Source organism: Protopterus annectens, chromosome 7.part1, assembly GCF_019279795.1.
Source record: "Protopterus annectens isolate FY-2018-M chromosome 7.part1, PAN1.0, whole genome shotgun sequence".
NCBI classification, from domain to species: Eukaryota; Metazoa; Chordata; order Ceratodontiformes; family Protopteridae; genus Protopterus; species Protopterus annectens.
This window is the reverse complement of record NC_056740.1, coordinates 308791268-308810626: the sequence shown is the minus strand read 5'-3', so window position 1 is coordinate 308810626 and position 19359 is coordinate 308791268. Positions and strand designations below refer to the sequence as shown.

General features: G+C 45.1%; 1 protein-coding gene across 1 annotated transcript in view; it reads right to left on the bottom strand.

Annotated features, from left to right (window-relative positions):
• Positions 1-19359, bottom strand: part of USP19 (ubiquitin specific peptidase 19) — a 3461697-nt gene that overhangs the window by 1357829 nt on the left and 2084509 nt on the right. The window lies entirely within an intron of this gene.

The following is a 19359-nucleotide window of genomic DNA, read 5'->3' as shown; positions in this document are numbered from 1 at the left end:
ATATTATCTCTTGAAAGGGCACTAGTTTTGATTTCTTTTCGTTTACTGTGTACCCTAGGCAAATTAGTAATCTTTTTACAAACGCCAGATGCTTTAGAAGAATGTCTTTGTTCTCTGCTTGAATAAGGCAGTCATCCAAGTAAGGATATATTTGAATTCCTCTTTGTCTGCAAAATGCAATTACTGGTGCCAGGCATTTCGTGAAGACCCTGGGTGCAGTAGATAAGCCACAGGGCAGTGCAGAGAATTGGTAGTGCATTGAGCCAGCTACGAATCTGAGGTATCTTCTGCAAGATTGTCTGACTGGGACATGCAGGTATGCTTCCTTTAGGTCCAAAGTTACGAGCCAAGCCTTCTTGCCCAGCATAAGCAGTAGCTGCTGCAGAGTCAACATCTTGAATTTTGGAACCTCCAAAAACATGTTTAGTATAGACAGGTCCAGTATTGGTCTCCAGGTTTTGTCCTTTCTGGGCACTAAGAAAAGTCTGGAGTAAAATCCTTGCCCCTGCTCTTGTTGTGGTACTTGTTGTATGGTCCTCATGTCCATGAGGGCTGTAATTTGCTTTTGTGCCTCTGCCCATTGATTGTGTGGCAGGTCTGGCATACATTTTGCCCTTGGTAGGGTGTGAAAATGGAACCTGTAGCCTTGGGACACTATGTTCAAGACCCATTTGTCTTGGGTAACCATTTGCCAATATGAAGAAAAAAGTGATAGTTTCCCCCCCCCCCCTAAGGGGGATGCCAAAAGAAAAGTGCTTGGATATGGCAGATGAAAGTCATTGGGACTGTTTCCTGTAAGGTTGTGATTTGTCTTCTCCACTTTTGGAGGTAGGAGCACCTCATTGTTTAGGCCTGTATGAGCCTTGGGGCAGAGATCTGCCTCTGGGAAGTCTGTATCTGCCTCTTTGTGGCCTGTCTGATACTGGAAAGGACCAATTCTTTGAAGGCCAGTTCCTGCTAAATCTGGGTGGCTGTACCTGTAAGAAATCCTTAACTGTCTGCATGGATTTTGCTTTATCCTCCATTTTCTTCAACACCTCTTCTGCTTTAGCACCAAAGTATCATGCTGTAATGGGGCATCTAATAATTTTGCTTTAACATGATCAGGCAGATTCTGTTCCTTTAACCAAGCATGCCATCTAATAACAGAACCTGTAACAACGGCCCTGCAAGAGGCCTCAAGTGAATCATAACCACATTGCAAAGTATGCTTTCCCACTTGTTCAGCTGCATGCAATAAATTCTGCATTTCCTTGTTCTCTGAACCTTCAGAATTTGTCAACATTTTCTGTTTAAGCAGTGACATTAAGTATTGCTGACATTTAAGCATATGAAACTGACAATTTAAAGCCCTTGTAGCCAAGGAAGCAGAAGTGTAAACTTTTTTCCCCCATCTGTCCAGTGCCCTAGAATCCCTATCAGAGGGGACAGGTTTTTTTTGCAGTGGAAGCTTTGACACCCTTAGGACCCTGAGATATAGTTTCTGGGTCAACAGTGGGGTTTTTATACAGGAATTTATGAGAATCCGGGACCCTCTAGTATTTGTCTGGCTTAGGAGGTGCAGGAGGTAAAGAGTCAGGGGACAGTCCGGACTCTGAAAATACATCATCTACAATGTCTAGAACAGGTGGAATAGCAAGGGGTCTGTGCTGAGGAAGTAGCAGAAAGTCTCTGAGCCTTTTCTTAGATTCAGAGTAATCTTGGCTTTCCCAGTGGAAATGCTCTCTCATGGTATGCAGGGTTTCCCCAAAAGAATAATCCTCAGGAGGTGAGGTTGAAGGAATGGATTCTTCAGCATCAGAGTCCTCACAGGGAGGTATAGAATAACCATGTTCAGAAGAGGAATCAGAGGAAATAGAAACCTGATCAGAAGAATCATATTCTGTCTCTTGCCTAGGCCTCTTATCAGGAGGGGGATGGAAATCCCTGATCATAGTAATTAGGTCTTCGGCCATTTTAAACATCTGTTTTTTAGGCATGGAAGCTTGAGTAGGAGAATGCTGTACTTGTTTCTTTCTCTTTAGAGTAGCTTTAGTCTTTGAAGCTGAAGATGGTTTAACATATAACTGTGTAGGTCTGAAGACACCCTCAGAAGCCGATGCCTGCTCAGTGGCTCCGGACTCATCTGAGGGAATGATTTCCAAGTATTCAATTCCTTGAGTATCCAGAGGCCCAGTCGGCTCCATGTGGGAGTCGGAATCGGCCTGTGGCTCTGAGGTAGCGGGCGCCAGGGGCTGCGAAAGCGCCTCACTGACAAAGGCCTTGTCGTCGGTTTTGGACCTTGGATGCCTATCCTTTTCCTTGTCCTTGCGTTTTTTGTAAACTCCAGTCGTCGGCTGTTCTGACGGCATTATATAATTAAATCTTCAGCCAAAGTAATGAAATGCAAAATCGAACCGACTCTTAATAGTGCTTTGGTTAAATCTAGCACAAAACCGACAGCTAGCAACGTTGTGATCAGGGCCTAGGCAAGGAATACAGTAAGAGTAAAAATCCTTATGAGGTATTTGCTTCCCACAAGAAATACAATTGTTAACTTTTTCTGACATCGGTCTGGAGCAAGAAAAAAATTTCCCCAACGGGGTACTTAGCTTTAATGAAGACTTCGGTTCTGAAATTCGGATTGAAAATCTCAGGAGTCAGCCGACCGACACTTGCAAACTGCTTTTGCTTCGGGCACCGTGTGGCAAGAAAGACTGAAGAAAATGGTGTCTGCTGCATCTTTTATACCCCTGGTGCATTGAAGTCAGGGAAGAGGCGACATCAGCCGACGCCGGACCAGGACTTTGGAATTCAGGCCGACTGCGGGTAGCCTGCCAGCAGGATAACCAAAGAGTAATGACTGCAACAGTGAAACACGATGAACATCCCTCTCCTCCTTCCACCAAACACTAATACATGAGAGAGATGCAATTATACAGCCAAACTGGAGGCTAAGCTCTCTCAACCCAAGACTGGTCCAGGCAGTCAAGAGGAGACAGGAATTACTTGCATCACACCAACAGTCTCACATAGACCTATAAAACCAGCACTGGCAAAAAACACACAGATACACAAAAACATACTTGGAGGCTCTAAATAAAAATCTGCAAAAGCAACAGAGACCTCCAAAGCAGACATCCAAGCAACCTCCACCCCCAACACAAACCATGAAACACATACTTCGCAAAACCAGTGTGCCACACAATCACAGCCCTTAAGGCAAAATAACATACCCAACACACTAGTAATAGGTGACTCTATAGTCAGGCCCACTGACGTCCCACTCACTAGGCTGAACAAGAAGAAGGTTACTGTTAGTTGCCTGTCAGGTGCCAGGATCCGCCACAAAACACAAGCACTCAGGTCACTCCAGAACAAGTACAAATATGACTCTGTCATTGTCCATGTTGGTGTGAATGACCTGAGTCGTACCTCCCTGGACTACATGAAGAGAGACATGGAGGAGCTCTCTGATCACGTAGCCCACGCTGGTATGACCCTAACCCTGAGTAGCATCCTGCCCTCACCAAGAATGATACCACGGTATAGAGAAAAAATTATCAATTTCAACAATTGGCTAAGCTTCTGGTGTCATTCAAAGGGGATCCAGTGTCTGTCAGCCTGGGATGACATGCTCGACAAGCCACGCTGCTTTGCTATAGATGGCTTGCACCTGTCACCCTTAGGCTTTCGAATACTGACCAAGGCTCTTGCCACCCCCATAGTGCCTTTTTTAGGCAAGGCTCAAAAGACAAACCCACCACCGTAAGTAGCACAAGTAACAAAAAACTGAGGATAATGCTGCTCAATGCCAGAAGTCTAAACATCAAAATGCACACACTCGAGGCACTCCTCAGTATGGAGAAAATCGATATATATGCAGTAACAGAAACTAGTTTAAGGCTCCAGAGAGCACCCCAGCACTACCAGGCTACAACTCATACCACACATTTCGGCCACAAAACCCAGACCGAAATACAAAAGGCGGGGGAGTATCCATAATCATCAAGGATACTCACACCTCCAGTTTAGTGGCACAGCACGATGCTTCAGAGATCATCCATGTGCAACTAACAACGGGCAAAACTGCTATTCAAATTATAGCTTGCTACAGATCACCCACCATGTCCCAGGACCCCCACTCCGCATTCCTGGAAACACTGGGAAACATAAAGGTCCTACCAAACACCCTGATATTGGGTGATTTCAATTACCCAAACATTAACTGGGAGAACTACTTAAGTACGAACTCCCTTGCCAAACATTTCCTAGAATTTATAAACTCAAACTCCCTGGATCAACTGGTCAACACCCCCACCAGAGGTGACAACATATTGGACCTGGTCATCACCAACATGGGCGACCGGTGTTCCACACCAGAGGTCAACCCCTCACTGGTTAGATCTGACCATAAACTAATCACTCTGGATATCCACATTCCTCCACCACCCCCGGTCAAAGAAACCACCGTGAAAAACTTTTCAAAAGCAAACTTCACATTACTTAAGACCGAGGTGGGAAGTTTCAAAGCCCCCATGTTAAAGGATAACGCTGTCCAAGCTGAAAAAAATCCTTTACTAATGCACTTTACGGGCACCTACAAGAATGCATGGATCGTGCTATCCCAAACAAAACCAAGACTCACTCCAAGAAAAGGAAACCAGTCTGGTGGACTCCTGCCATAAACAAGCTATACAATACAAGGAGGAAACTAGTACAGAAAAAGAGTAAAATCCCAAGAAGGGAAGACATCCCTGATCAGTATCAACAAGAAACTACGTTCCCTCATAAAATCATCCAAGGCTAGCTTCGAAAGAAAAATTGCCATGGACTCCAAAGATAACCACAAGGCATTCTTTAGCTATGTCAAGAATCTAAGTGGCAATTCTCAGATCTGCTCGGAGTTAGTGTAGAATGGCACAAAATACACTGAACCGACCGATATAGCCAACATCCTGGCAGACAGGTTCAGTGCAAACTTCACCCCCTCTCACCCCCAAAAGGGCCCACAACTATACCAAAAGAATAGTGCCCCTGAAATCACAGACACTCAGGTTAAAACAACCCTCTCTCCAAAGCCAAAAATACAGCATCAATGGGACCAGACAGTGTCCCAGGCTGTGTCCTACACGAGCTCAAAGATGAACTAACCCCTCACCTAAACACACTGTTTAAACTCAACCTACCCACAGGCTACATGCTCACAGAGTGGCACACAGCAACGGTTATTCCGTTTCACAAAGGTGGAGCCACAATAGACCCCGGGAACGACTGCCCTATAAGCCTGACTAGCTTGGTCTGCAAAGCTATAGGAGCGCATCATGGATCTCATTAATAGAGACATTGGAAACCTCCAAACACTGGACCCTACCCAGTTCGGCTTTGTTAAGGGCAGATCATGCCTCCTAAACGTGGTAGACTTCTTTGAGACAACTACCAAGGCTATAGACGAGGGACAGCCTACCTAGACCTCGCAAAGGCCTTCAACACCATTCCCCACTCAGGTATTAGAGGCAAGCTCACCAGCCTGAACATAAACCACTACGTCACGAGATGGGTTGCCAACTGGCTCACGGACAGAACCCCCATGGTAAGAGTTGCAGGAGCTAGATCTGACTCTAAACTGGTTACAAGTGGCGTTCTCCAGGGCTCAGTCCTAGGACCCCCTCCTGTTCGGCATATACTTCTCAGAGGTACAGGCAAGCACAGGAGGACTATGGCTGACCAAGTTCGCAGACGACTGCAAACTAGGGGCTATAACTGACTCTCCGGCTGACACAGACATCCTCCAAAAGGGTCTCACTGAGACAGACACCTGGTGTCAAAACCATAGCCTCAAGCTAAATGCCAAAAAGTGCATTGTCATCCCCCTTGGAAAAAACAAAGTACCCAACAAATTACCACATAGGTGGTAGCCCCCTAAATACGGAAGACGTAATAAGGGATCTGGGGACCCAAGTAGATAGTAACCTCTCCTTTGTTAATCACATTGCCGAAGTGGTTAGAAAATCCTTCTAATGTGGCCAACTTAAACACAAAATGGTTTGCATTCAGATCGAAAGAGGTCATTGGGCCCCTCTAAGCATCACTCATCAGACCCATCATAGAGTACAATGCCCCATTTGGGATGTACCTTACAAGACACCTGCAACAACTGGAAAGACCACAGAAGTTTCTCACCAAGAGGATCGCTGGCCTCAAGCAGATGCCCTATGCAGCTCGACTGAAAAAACTCCAGCTGTACTCGGTTGCATACCGCCTACTCAGAGGTGATCTCTGCCTGACATACAAGGCCATGTCCAACCCAGAATTGATGGACATGCTCCACCTAAAGAAAACCATATCCCCTCGAGCCACATGCTCCAGGGATCTAAACCTCACCACAACAATAAATAGGACGTGCTGGAAGGATAGATTCCTGTCCCAGAGACTTCCCATGCTCTAGAACAAGATTCCAATCTACATTAGGCAGAGCTCTTCGCTAACCCTCTTCAAGAGAAACCTTGACGAGTGGATGGGAAAAAGAAAGTTTACCGCAGGGATCACTTCAATGGCTCTGCTGGACAGAGGCACAGGGAACTAATCTAAGGGGGCGTCGAAAGCCAACACATTCCGGCTAGGCTTATAAATGCCTTCGGGCAGATAGCCTACTACCTACCTATGAACCTATGAGAACACTTCAGCAAGAACTTACAGTACCATTACATTGATTATTTACTAGGTCATATAAATACGGGGAGATTCCCCAAGATTGGAGACATGTGCCTTTTAAACCTGTCTTTCAGGGAAAAGGGGGTCGGACAAACCCAGAGTCATATAGACCCTTAGGTCTACTTACATGTTGTAGAAAAATAATGGAGAAGGTAATATTGGATAAGCTATTGTCAGAACTGGATAGGTTGGGACTTGAAACCATACATATGTTGAAAATAGATCTATTACCACCTGTATCATGATGTTCTTTAACAATATAACAGCAGCTATGAATGAAAATTGTGCTGTGATGTAATTTATATAGACTTAACTTCAGCATCTGACAGGGTCATGCACAACACACTGATCAATAAATAAGAGCTAGGTATTGATGTACCCTTGATAAGACGGGTAGCTGCATGGCTTACAAATAGGACATGGCTAGTATCATACAGCAATTGGACAGGAGAAATTCTTGGGTACAGTCAGGCTGTCTCACAGGGCTCTGTCCTAGGCCCTTACCTGTTTAAATTGCATCTTTCAGACCTAACTTTTTCATCTCAGGTATTCTACAATCTATACGCAGGTGACCTGAAATTGGGTAAACTGATTACATACTTTACAGACAAGACATGTCTGCAAAAGAACTCAATTAAATTGACCATTTGAGCAGAGGAGAATAATATGCTGATAAATACATCAAAAACGAAGCATACAAGATTTGGAAAATAAACTTAAAGGTAAAGATTTAATACAGCACACAATGACTGAAACTGTAGATTCATTTAAGGAACTGGAGGGTAGATCCAGGTTTCAGGTTTAATAATCATATCAACCAATTGGTTAATGACAGTTACAGAACTATAAGTTGTATAAAAAGATTATTTATAAAGACTAGGAAATCAGAAATGATGAAATCATCATTTGTTAGTTACATTAGGCCCAAACCTAAGTATGGAATAACAATATGGAAACCTTAAAAGAAAATAATAGTTATGTACTCACCATAATTTAATATGTGATGTTCTTCGTGTTTCACTGTTGCACTCGTCATATTTGGGTTATCTGCTTGCAGGTAGCCCTCAGTCGGCCTGATTATCAAAGTCTTGGGTCCTGTGTTGGTTGCTGTCTCATCTTCCATGACGTCAGTTAGTCAGGGGTATAAAGCATGAAGCCGATGCCATTACATCAGTCTTGCTTGCCGTGCGGTGCCCGAAGCAGAAGCAGTTCGCAAGTGCCGGTTGGCCGACTCCTGAAATTTTCGTTTTCGAGTTTCAGATCCGAAGTCTTCAACAAAGCTAAGTACCCTGTTGGTGAAACTTTTTCTTGCTCTAAACCGATGTCAGTAAAAGTTAATTGTATTTCTTGTGGAAAGCAAATACCTCAAAGATTTTCATTCGTACTGCATTCCTTGCTTAGGCCCAGACCACGACGTCCCTCTCAGACAGTTTTGTGCCTTATTCAAACCTCAAACTATTCGTTGTCGGTTCATTTTCACATCCAAATAATTTGGTACTTGGTTCAATTATCCAGAAATGGCTTTGGTAAGCCACCCGACTAACGACATTCTGAAATAACGCAAAGATAAAGACAGAGACAGGCCGCATATTTCCAAAGCTGCCGACGACGCTTCCATTAAGCTACTCACCAGTTCACCAGTACTCAGTGAGGTGTTTTTGCAGTCCCTGATACCCGCTACTTCAGATTCGCAGGCCTCTACTGTGACCCATTAGGAGTCCGGTATGCCGCGAGATGAGTCCGGTATGCCGCAAGATGCTTCTTCGACTGTGGAACCTGCGGATGTCTCTACCTTGGATGGGTCCAGAGCCGCTGTGCACGGACTAGCTTCTGCGGGTATATTCAGGCCTACTGACTTGCATATTAAACCAACGCCATCTTCTTCTTCAAGGCCTAAATCTTGATCCATGACTAGAAAACCGATGCCCAGACCGCATGGTCAGGCCTCTATGCCTAAAAAACAAATGATAAGAATGGCTGAAGACCTTATTACTCTAATCAGGGGAAGCCACCCTTCTCCCTCTAAGAGACCTAGAACTGATTTTCCTTCTGAGTCTTCTGATCAGGATTCTGAAATTTCCATTTTTTCTGATGAACAAGAGTTGCCCTTATCTACCTGTGAGGATTCTGATACAGAGGACTCCATTCCCTCTGTTTCCCCTCCAGAGGACTTCTCTTTTGGTGAAATTTGCATAGTCTTAGGGAGCATTTCCACTGGGAAACCCAGGATTACTCTGACTCCAAAAAGAGGCTTAGGGAATTCTTACTCCTACCTCAACACTGGCCTTTAGCTATCCCTCCTGTACTGGACATTGTAGATGATACCTTCTTGGAATCTAGCCTGGCTCCTGACACTTTACCCCCAGCAAACCTGACAGGTATTACAGAGTACCTAACTCTCACAAGTTCCTCTTTAAGAATCTTACTGCAGATCCTGAGATCATTTCACAGGGACCCAAAGGCATTAATGCTACTACTGCCAAAAACCATACCTCCACTGATAGAGATTCCAGGGCCCTGGACAGACGGGGTAAGAAGGTTTACACATCTGCAACTTTGGCCATTAGGGCCTTAAACTGCCAATTTCATGTGTTAAAGTATCAGCAGCATATTATTGGATTGCTTAAACAGAAAATTATGTTGATTCCTGACTGTGCTGAAAATAAAGAATTACAGGATTTAATGCATTCTGCTGAACAAGTTGGAAAACATACTTTGCAATGTGGTTTTGATTCATTAGAGGCATCTTGCAGGGCTGCTGTCACTGAGTCTGTACTTAGAAGACATGCTTGGCTTAAGTAGCAAACTTTGCCAGATCATGTTGAAGCTAAATTACTGGATGCTCCCTTAAACCAAGACTGCCTGCTTGTCAACCAAGCAGAAGTAGTACTTAAAAGATGGAGGAAAAAGCTAAATCTATGCAAATTGTTAAAGATTTCCTCCAAGTACAGCTTTCCAGATTTAGTAGGCACTGGCCTAAGAATTGGTCCTTTCCTGCCTCTTCCAGGCCTTCTCAGTCCAAACCTAGAACCAGCAGACCACCCAGGCCTCAGTCTCAAGGTACTCACAGACCTAAGCAGTGGGGGGGCTCCCACTTCCAAAGCTGGAAGTAGTAGGACACCCCCTATAGTAAACTGTCACAATGACTTAACTTTAAACCTTCCAAGCCCTGCTCAACTGACTGTTCCTTTAGGGGCTAAAGATCGCCCTGCATGCAAAAAACTAGGAGCTCATTACCCAAGACAAATGGGTTTTAAATATAGTTTCCCAAGGATAATGATTCCACTTCCACTCCTTACCAACCCCAAACGGTTTGCCAGACCTACCCCCAAATCAGTGGGCAGAGGCTCAAAAGCAGGTTCTTTCTCTTTTAAGCATCAAAGCTATTCAACCTGTCACAGAAGAATGGGGGCAAGGTTTTTACTCGACTTTTCCTGGTTCCCAGAAAAGACAATTCCTGGTGTCCTATCCTGGACTTGTCTATCCTAAACCCCTTTTTGGTAATCCCAAAATTCAAAACGCTAACTCTTCATCAGCTGCTTCCCATGCTAGGCAAAAATGCCTGGTTGGCAACACTGGATTTAAAGGAAGCCTACGTGCACATCCCAATAAGGGAATCTTGCAGAAGATACCTACGCTTCAGAGCAGGCTACATGCACTATCAGTTCTCTGCACTGCCCTTTGGCTTATCTACTGCGCCCAGGGTATTCACAAAGTGCCTAGCTCCAGTCATTGCATTTTGCAGGCAAAGAAATATTCAAATATACCCATACCTGAATGATTGTCTAATTCAGGCAGAAAGCCAGGACATACTGTTAAATCATCTGGCATTTGTAAAGAAACTACTAACTTCTCTGGAGTACACCATAAACGAAAAGAACTCACATCTAGTACCCTGCCAACAAATTGTATTCCTGGGAGCAAGCTTGAATACAACTTCCCAGATGGCCTACCTCACGCCAGAGAAAGAAGTTTGACAGACTACTTCAAACTACTGGCCACAAAGACCCAGCTATCTGCAAGGAAAATACTGCAAGCCCTGAGGTTCATGGACTCTTGCATTCTACTAATTCCATATGCAAGACTGCATAAGAAGAAACTACAATGGTATCTAAAAAGCCTATGGTGTCAACATTCTCAGGACCTAGAATCAATGATTCCTATCATCCCTTGTCTAAAGATAGAGGTCCTTTGGTGGGCAGAGGCCTGTCACCACAACAAGGGACTGCCATTCACTCTACCCCCTGCCGCCCAAACCCTAACAACAGACGCATCAGTCTATGCATGGGGGGGCTCACTTGGCAGGGCAGTGCATTCAGGGCAAATGGAACCAGAGTCAAATGCACCTGCATATCAATCAAAAAGAAATGTTAGCTGTACAGAATGCTCTGACAGCCTTCAAGGACCACATTCTTCCAGGACAATTATTGGTAAAGACGGACAACACCACTGTTATGTGGTACATAAACAAGCAGGGGGGAACCCACTCATGCCCTCTGTGCAGACTAGCCATGGCTGTGTGGAACACAGCCTTGAGCTACCAAGTGCACCTACAGGCTCAATTCCTGCCAAGCAAGCTAAATACACTGGCAGACTAACTAAACAGAAATCTCATGGACCCACACGAGTGGAAACTGGAACAAAGATATTCAACATTTTGAGAAACAAATGGGGGAGCCCAGAGATAGACCTGTTTGCCTCCCCTCAGAACTACCAATTGGACAAATTCTGCACAAGGACTCCCCACAGACAAGCTTGGAAAGTGGATGCCCTGTCCTTCACCTGGAAAAACCTATCAGTCTATGCCTTTCCCCCTCTGACTCTCCTCTCCAAAGTGCTACTAAAGATCAAACAGGACAAACCAAGGACAATACTGATTGCACCGGACTGGTCACGCCAACACTGGTACACCCTCTTGCGCAGTGTGTCACTGCTGAAACCATGGCACCTGCATCAGACCCCTGCCCGGCTGTCCCAGCAGAAGGGCCAGATTCTGCACCCACAGCTTCAAACCCTGAACCTTGCAGCCTGGCTAATTACCTGATCCCCGTTACCATCCCTCAGTAAGCAAGTGATGGATGTCATTCTGGAGGCAAGGAGGCCTAGCACTAGAAAATCCTATGCTGAAAAATGGAAAAGATTATGTTCCTGGAGCCAAACTCGGGATGGGCACAACAGTGCCCTATTTACCGCACATTCTTCAATACTTAACTGATACGCTTCACAAGGACCTTTCCTTTTCTTACATCAAAATTCATGCCTCGGCCATTTCAGCACATTATAATACAGAGCCACCCCTCTTCTCTCATCCATTGCTGAAGCAATTCCTCAGAGGGGCCAAAAACTTAAGACCACCCGGAAGAGCCCCTACTCCAGCCTGAGACCTTAAATTTGTATTGGAAAAGCTCATTCTACCTCCCTTTGAACCAGCTGCAAATGCACAGTTGAAATTCCTTTCTTAGAAAACAGCCTTCCTTCTAGCCATCACGTCAGCAAGAAGGGTGCCTGAATTACAGGCCCTCATAGCAGTGGAGCCTTTCATCATCTTTCATGCGGACAGGGTGTCCCTCAGGACCAATCCCTCCTTTATGCCAAAGGTGGTATACAGTGTGGCCCTTAATCAGTCCATTCATTTGCCAACCTTCTTTTCTAATCCACAGAACAAAGGGGAATGAATACTGCACTCCTTGGAAATGCACAGACAACTTAGATTTTACTTGGACAGGACTAAGCCTCTCAGGAAATCTGAACAGCTGCTGGTTGCATTTGCTGCAAGGGCAGAGGGGAAGGCCATTTCAAAGCAAACCATTTCTAAGTGGATAGGCCACTGCATTCATTTCTGCTATAAACACCATGGAAATCCTACCCACAGGAAATAAGACCTCATTCCACCAGGGCTGCATCTACCTTTACAGCCTTTCTCAGAGGTGTCCCTACCAGGGACATCCTAGAAGCTGCTACCTGGAGTTCTGTACATACCTTCACCAAGCATTACCACTTGCCAATTTTTTCTAAATCCAGAGCTGGCTTTGCCACTGCATTCTTGCAGGGCCTTATAGCTGGTCCTAATGCTATCTAACTGCCTCCTCCCTTTCTTAGCTTTGGAAATCTACCCAAATGTGATGACTGCAACAGTGAAACATGAAGAACATAGTACAGTTGTGTACACTTACCAAAAATGTAGATGTTCGAGTGTATTCACTGTTGCAGTCCTGGTTACCCTCCCTCCAGCTCCCTGACTTCTATTAACTATACCTCTATTCTTGTTTACTATGCTTAAAGCTTTCTGGTGTACTTGCTTTTTGTTGGAGGTGTAACCTTGTATATAACTGCTTCCCATTATGGGGGCACCTGACATGTGGGGCAAGAAAAACTGGTGTAATGGCGTCAGCTGCATGCTTTATACCCGACTACCTGACGTCATGGAAGATGAGACAGCAACCGACGCAGGACCCAAGACTTTGATAATCATGCCAACTGAGGGCTACCTGCAAGCAGATAACCCAAATGTGATGATTGCAACAGTGAATACACTCTAACATCCACATTTATGGTAAGTGTACACAACTGTACTTTATCCGTAGTCACCATTCATCATGTATGGGTCTAGGATCGGACATCGGATCTGAGCTGACACACTAGAAAACAACTAAGTTCAAGCTCCTCCCCCTCCCATAATGCACTGCTGCCCTCTAACCCTTCAGATCGAGCTTGCCTTGGAGACAGGAGACAGACAGAAAAAGAAACCACCACCAGACTAGGTCTACCCGACTCCTGCCAATCCTCCAGGAGAGGGGGTAGGAAGGTGGGGCTGTGATGAATGGTGACTACGGATAACACAGATACCAAATTATGGTGACTACATAACTATTAATCTGATGTTATACTAGGCACCATTCATCATGTACGGGTCAGAATCCCCAGCTACCCAATACTCATGGGTGGCCTCTAGGAAGGACATGCTGAATAACAGTGGAGCCAAAGGAAGCCCTTCCTCTAGAAACCAGGTCAAGTTTGTAATGAGATATGAAGGTATGTGGGAAGACCAAGTCGCTGCTGCACAAATGTCATCCAAGGACTGGCGAGTTACGAAGGTAGCTGATGTAGCCACTTACCTGGTAGAATGAGCCCTAACTGGTCCAGGCAACAGAGAGCCATGAGAGGAATATATGAAGGAAATGCACTGATAAATCTACCGCAAAAGAATAATTTTCGAAACAGTTTGACCCCCTTCTGTTATTTGAGAATGCCACAAACAATTGGTCAGAGAGATGGAAGGACTTAGTTCTGTGCAAATAAAAATTAAGCTGTCTATAAACATCTAAGGTGTGTAAAATGTATTCCCCCTTATTGGTGTAACTGGGGAAAAACACTAGGAGTTGGATAGACTGATTAAGGTTTGCTTCAGTGGCCACTTTTGGCATAAAGGAAGGATTGGGTCTCAAGGCCACTCTGTCCTTATGAAATATCAATTAAGGAGGCTTAATGGTAAGAGAATGCAATTCTTAAACTATTTTTGCTGATGTCTCCACCAAAAAGGCAGTCTTCCAAGAAAGAAATTTGGTATTGCAGGATGCAGGAGGCTCGAAAGGGGGTTTAGTCAGAGATTGCAGCACTAGGGCAAGATCCCATGGTGGAGAAGGGTCTTTGACTAGAGGATGCAGCAAAAAGACACCTTTCAAAAAGGCTTTGCAGAGGCAAGAGGAAAAGGTAGATTTATTATAGATATGAAAGCTAGAAATTGCTGCCAATTGGACTTTGATAGTAGAGAAACTGGCACCCTTCTGAAAGAGAGAAGTCAGAAAAAGAATGTCAGAAATAGAGGCCGAAAAAGGATCTAGATTCTGGCTTTTAGCCCAGATAGAGAATCTCTTCCACTTGCTTCTATTAACTCTCTTGGTAGACTACTTTTGTGAGGCAAGGATAATGTCCTTCAAAATGAATGCAAGCTTGGACTTGGCAACAATTACTGGAACTGGACAAACCAAGCTGTCAGATGGAGGGTCTGCAGATATGGAAGCGGATGAAGTGATGGGTGGGAAATCAGATCCGGCATGTGAGCCAGCACCCTGAGATAAGACCATAGAAGATGAAAACACCTGCCGAGGCTAAAAAGGACCAATGAGGATCAAATGCATCCTGAGGTGTCTTACTTTCTGAAGTACTCTTGGAATTAAGGGTAATGGAGGAAAGGCATACAGGAGACCAGGAGGCCAATCGTGAGTCAGTGTGTTCCAGGGGACTCCCCCTCCAGGGGAATCAAGGCGAAGTAATTGCTGCATTTCTTGTTGAGAAGGGAAGCAAACAGATCTCAGCTCAGCTGACCCCACCAATGGAAGATCTGCTTCGCCACTAATGGATTCAAGGACCACTCATGAGGGTTAGACTAGCCCTGCTCAGCTTGTCCACCAGCACACTGGATGCTCCAGGAATGTGCGTTAGAAGGAGAAAGAGACCTGAGGACATCGCCCACTCCCAAACCCTCATGGCCTCGCGACAAAGCAGATAAGAACATGTGCCCCCTTGCTTGTTTTGGTACCACACAACCGCCATGTTGTCTGTGTGAAAGAATAGTTGTGTAAAATCTTACCATAACTATAGATGTCCTTCTCTTCCATGTTGCAGTATTCTTACTGTGGGATCCTCCGCCTCAGGCGACCGAAACGTCAGCTCCTATGCAAAAGCTCAAGCCTGGTTGCTGCTAGTGCGTGGGACGTCACATGCAAGGCCATAAACCAGGGGCCTTAAATGTGTCATTTGCACGCACAGACCTCAGAACTGACTGCCCATTCAGACAGTAGCCTAGGTAGTGCCAATGATGTCCTCTAGACAGGTGAAATGTACTTAACTGCCCAGTCTGACCTAAGTCTAGGTAGTTCAAAATGATGCCTTCTAGACAGGTGAATGTCATAAGGGGGGATAGGTGGGAGGGAAGGAATACTGCAACATGGAGGAGAAGGACATATATGGTTATGGTAAGATTTTACACAACTATTCTATGCCCTTCTAGTTTCATGTTGCAGTTTTCTTACTGTGGGAGAGTACCACAGCTTAAGAAGGAGGAAGAGTGGAGGAAGAGGAAGCAGATTCTAGAATCCTTGCAGGACTGCTCATGGAAACCCTGCCCTGGCTCTGGAAATATGGTCCAGTTTGTAATGTTTGGTGAAGGTGTGTACAGAGGACCAGGTAGCTGCCTCAAGGATGGAAGTAGTGTCCAGGCCCTTGAGGAAGGCTCCAGAAAAAGCTACAGCTCTTCCAGAATGTGCCCTGACCCCATGAGGTAATTGTTTCTCATGGTAGGAATAGCAGAAACAGATAGTTTTCCTTATACAGCAAGAGATAGTTGGATACTGCCTTGCCCAGGGCCCTGGGATGAAATGAGACAAAGAGCTGATTAGACTTTCTGATGGTCTTAGTTTTGTCAGAGTAAAACCTTAGTTGTCTGTGGATACCCAGGGAGCGGAATATTCTCTCACTGTCATTTTTAGGAGATGGAAAGAAGGTGGGTAAATGAATGGACTGGTTTAGTGATAGTTCATCGACCACTTTGGGCATGAAGGAGGGGTTGTAAACATCTGTGGGGGAGGCACAGCTGGCTGACTAAAATGGTGCAAGTTTAAGTTTTTCTAGGACACAGTTTAGGTCCTAAGGTGATGGGATAGGTTTCTTTGGGTGCTTAATGTGCAGGACTCCTTTTAAGAATAGTTTAACATCCAATCTGGAAAGAGGAGGGGGTTCCAGAGGTAAGCAGGCAAAAACAGCAGATAAGTGCACCTTCACTGAAGAGTATGACAGGTATGATTTTATGAGCTCACACACACAAGTTAAGAATAGGGGAACATCTGCTTGAAAGGTGTCCCTATGACTTTGGAAACACCATTTGGAGAACCTTTTCCATTTGGAAAAAATAGGATCTCCTGGTACTGGGTTTCCTGGCCTCCTGCAGGATAAATAGCATGTCTGCAGTGTATTGGTATCTGAAGGGAATTAAAAGTTTATCACCCAGAGGGTTAAGCAAAGCATCTCCAGGTGTGGGTGAATGACAGATCCCTTCTGTTGTGTGAGCAGGTCCATTTTGTGAGGCAACTTGTGGTGATTGCCCTTGGCAAGAGACTGAAGTAGGGGGAACCAATGCTACCTTGGCCAATAGGGGGTCACCAGCAAGATTTTTGGCATGTCCCTCCTAATTTTTAGGAAGACTTTCTGAATGAGAGGGAAGGGAGGGGAAGGCATACAAAAACAGTCCCTTCCATGAAATGGTGAAGGCATCTACTCTCTACACTAGTGGAGATGGATTCTTGGCACAGAAATTTTTCAGTTGTCTGTTCTGGGGGGAGGCAAATAAATCTACTTGAGGTGTGCCCCATTGGTGGACAATGTGTAGGAATACATCTTTGTACAACATCCACTCGTGATGCAGAAAGAATGATCTGCCGAGAGCATACGTCTGATGGTTTTCTTGGGATGGGATGTAGACTGCCTGCAGTGAAATGTTGTTCCGAGAGGCTAATTCCAAAGCTTGCATTGCTAACCTGCAACGTAGGTAAGACCTGGTCCCCCCTATTTGCTGATGCACCACATTACAGTGTATTGTGTGTGAAGATTTTAAGGGACACAGCCTTATGAGTGGGAGAAAGGCCTGCAGAGCAAGGTGGACTGCAGTCATCTCCCTTACATTGATGTGCTTTTTCTGGAGTGATGGCTCCCATAGGGCTTGTACTTTGAGGCCATTCATGGTTGCTCCCCAGCCTAGATCTGAGGCATCTATGTGCATTAGATGAGTTGGCGTGGTGGGCTGCAGGGGTAGGCCTAGGTTTAGTTGTAACTGCTAAATACACCACTTCAGTTCTGTCTTTAGGCATGGAAGGAAGGATATCTGAAAATTCGGTGGGTGACTGTGTTGGTACCACACATTTTTCAGGTACCACTGTAACTTCCTCATACGTAGCCTGGCTAGTGGCTGCCATTAGTCCTAGCAGGCACATGAATTGCCTTGCTGACAGATGGCTGATTAGGAGGAGATCCTTGAAGTGACTGACCAGGGAAGCTATCTTCTCCTGAGGGAGAAAGGCCTTCATCAGGTCTGTCCTTATCCTGCAACCCAGGAAGGTTTTGTCCTGTGCCGGGGAGAGGAAGATTTCATGAGGCTGAGTGTGAATCCTAACCTCTGTAGCAGAGACATGGAGAAGGACAGATGGTTTTTGGAGTGTCTGTACTCTCTCTGTGAGGGTGAGGATGAGGATGTTGACTATGTAGGGGTAGATCTGAATGCCCTTGGTCCTGCAGTATGCTATGGCTGGGGCTAGGCACTTTGTAAAGACCTTTAATGCAGTAGATAAACCAAAGGGTAAGGCAAGTAAATTGAAAGTGCGAACAGGGTCCAGCAAAACGTAGGTACTTCCTGTGGTTTGGGTGTATGGGGATGTGGAGGTAAGCCTCCTTCAAGTTCAAAGTGGTCATGAAAGCTTTGGGTGGAAACAGTGGAAGAAGGCTTTGAAGGGATAGCATTCTGAAGGAAGGGACCTTCAGAAAGAGGTTTAGGAAGGATAATTCCAGTATGGGCCTCCAAGGACCATCCTTTTTTGGTACTACGAATAACCCGGAGTAAAATCCTTTTCCTTCTTGGCCTTGTGGAACGGAGTCTATGGTTCCCTGAGCAAGAAGGTCCTGGATAATGTGAGGGATTAGGTGTAGATGGTTCTTGAGGGGGGGGGATGCCTAAATGAATGGGTGTGTCCTGCCAAGACAGGAAGTACCCTTTTTCCACTATTGCCAGGACCCAGTGGTCTGAAGTGACTTCTTTCCAGACGGGAAGACAGTGAGAGAGGTGGGATGGAGAGGGGAAGGTGGTTGAGGCAGTCACGCATTATTATTTCTGTCCTGAAAGAGCTGCCTGTTTGGGGGGGGGGGGGGAGAAGTAGCTGTCCTAGAGAAGGCTTGTTTCCTGGCCAATTTTCTATGTCTGGAGGATGAAGGGGCAGCTGGGGCAGGGGTTCTCCTGACAAAGAAGGTCTTTGCAGGATAATTTCTGTAACATTTCAGTACTGGGGTGACCAGTAAGTGTTTTAGGTCCTGGAGTTCTTTACTCTTCTCCTGTAGGCTTTTAAACAGGTATGCAGACTGTTGTCCAAACAGGAGTTTATTATCCAGGGGTGCATCCAAAATTTTTGTATTAAAGTCTTCAGGCAGAGGCTGGAGCCTAAGTCATGAATATCTGCGTAAAACAGAAGCAGATGCGGCAGATCTAGCAGAGGCCTCTGCTGCATCACAGCTGCATTTTATAGTGTCTGGCTACCTGAGAGGCCAGGGACAGCTTAGATGCTATTTGTGTCTTGTTTGGGGAGTCAGGCAATGAGAACAGCAGGGTTCAAATTTGTGATTATTGATAAAATTGATTTGCATAGAAACCTTAAAGTAGGCTGGCATGACAGATTAAATAATATGGAATCCTCATGGATTACCAGGTTAGGGGCTCTTTTCAAACCTGGTTTGAATGAAATGGAGTAGTTTTTGTCAGCTTTTTATTTCATGCATCTTTATATTTGTTAAGATTGATGTTATTCCTTTCAGATCATATGAATGAATTCCCAACAAGTGTAAAAAGTTTTTTTGGTGTGTATATACACCTTTAAATGATTTGGTATATAAGCGTTTACCAGGATGTGC